The 1,951-nt window shown below is 42.0% G+C and overlaps 1 long non-coding RNA gene across 1 annotated transcript in view; it reads left to right on the forward strand.

Moving 5' to 3' along the window:
- Nucleotides 1–542: 542 nt before the first annotated feature.
- Nucleotides 543–1,951, forward strand: part of LOC123967020 — a 2,523-nt gene continuing 1,114 nt past the window's right edge. Inside the window, exons 1-3 of the long non-coding RNA XR_006824159.1 lie at nt 543–753; nt 1,137–1,226; nt 1,309–1,930. This is a non-coding gene — a long non-coding RNA (uncharacterized LOC123967020). The remainder of the gene's footprint in view (nt 754–1,136; nt 1,227–1,308; nt 1,931–1,951) is intronic.

Here is a 1,951-nt window from a genome sequence, read left to right on the forward strand (position 1 = left end):
CTACAGAAGAGCCATCTAGTGGCTGTTGTCAAAAAAGCACCAGAGTTTCGTCTCTTTGCTTCTTTTCTCTTTGATCTGCAGTGAATTTGAGTTGTGACATGTGAACGCAGAATAAAAGGCAGATTTATTTTGTCACAAAATAACAGGTTATAGAGTGAAACTGAGTTTGTAACTCCCTTCTGCTGCATGGCAGACAGTAAACATTAATATAGAAATGTATTAATAATAATAATAATGTAGAAAAGAGTGGAATATGGACACAGAGGAAGGGTCACACAGGGTGAACTCATATCCTGCAGAAATGTTGCTGATATCAGGTAAGAAAACATTTTCCCTGTAAGTTTCTGTAACAACATCATGTAAAACGTACAGTTAGTTAAGTTAGAGTGTTTAAAACAGTTCATAGTGGATTAAATAACAGGCTGATAAATAAATATGTGTCTTTGTGTTAACAAACTTCATCTAAATAGTTTGTTTACATGTAGCCGTTAGCTCACAAGCTAACCCCAGAGGGCAGACCGCTGTCCATCTTAACATTTAGCTCATTTCATTGGTCGTTACCGACACTGTCAGCCAATCAGAAAGGTAGAGGGGCGGGATGTAAGGAAACCCCGTAGAGTGAGGTCACAGGATAGCGTGAGGCAGCTAACAGAGCAGCTACACGTTAGCTGTAAAAGCTGCCTGAGAGGAACTTAATTCTGCCCATTAAGAGTTTAATCCAGCGGCTAACGGACATGTTGGAACCTGCAGAAGGTAAAAACCTCTGTGTGTGTTTCTGCTTCACTTTCTAGTGTCCTGCTAGCACTTCCTCTCTGGATACAACCGGAGCCTGATGCTAACCGCGATCAGCGCGCTAATGCTATCAGCATGTATTTCAGTGCAGCAGCAGCTAACACTGCTGTGTTGCTAATATGTGTTAATGTTGTCAGCTAGTTTCCTCACAGCTCAGGGATTTGTGAGGAATAACTAAGTTAACCAAAGCACCTGCCGCTTTATTTGGTAGTTAGCACTAGCAAGTGAAGCTCACGTGGGTCCAGACAGTTTAAATAAAGTTTGTTGAAGGAACGGTAAAAAGTGAACTCCTACTTTTTAAGGTGTTTTCAGTGAATCTTCTTGTCCTTTTTCTTTTTCCCCAGATGCACCAAGGATCCAGCTGATTACTGGCAGTTTGGAGGAGGATTGTTCTTCATCTGTCACTTCTGGCACAGATTCACTCACCTGTTGCGGTTTGTTTTGATTTGACTTATTAACACACTGTAGAGTTCGGATCCTGGATTAAAAGACAGCCTGATGTTTGTCCATTATCAGAAGTATACGGGGCCCCCAGGGGCCAGGAGAAGACCGAAGCTAAAGAACAACAACGGCACAATGTGTTGCTTTCTCCAGCTGTTTCACAGGTGAAGTCATGACCTCATGGTCACAGTAACCCGAACAGCTAAAGAACCGACACAGAAGAAGGATAAGGAGGAGCAACCGGGAGTTTTCCTCCTCTGTTTGTCTCGGGAAGCTAGTGAACTGCAGGATGCTAATGTTGCTAACTGTGTGTGCAGCGCTACACTTGCCTGTAATTGTATCAAGAGTTCAGGGCTGTTCACGGCCGGGCGCCGTAGAAATTGATTTCTGACAGTGATACAAAGTTTTAATTAGCACCTGAAATAGTCAGCTGATATTTAAAGTGACCGAAGCGCAGCTGCATTTATGTTCACTTGCTTTGTTTTAAGGAGTAGCTGAGTGAATTACACAGCATTGCTATTGAAGGGAAGCTTATAAAAAATACTATGGTTTTATTTGAATGTTGTGTGTGGAAATGTTAAACCTTAATGTGTAAATTCTGCTGTGGGTAGATAAAACATTGTGTTTTCTGATAAGGCTACTCTAATTAGAGTATTGCATTGCAGCTACAGTTATGTGGAGCCTGTACGGCCGACAGGTTTCCTAATACAGGGAGAAG

The sequence above is a fragment of the Micropterus dolomieu genome, unplaced genomic scaffold (genome assembly GCF_021292245.1).
Source record: "Micropterus dolomieu isolate WLL.071019.BEF.003 ecotype Adirondacks unplaced genomic scaffold, ASM2129224v1 contig_14800, whole genome shotgun sequence".
In the NCBI taxonomy this organism is placed as follows: Eukaryota; Metazoa; Chordata; class Actinopteri; order Centrarchiformes; family Centrarchidae; genus Micropterus; species Micropterus dolomieu.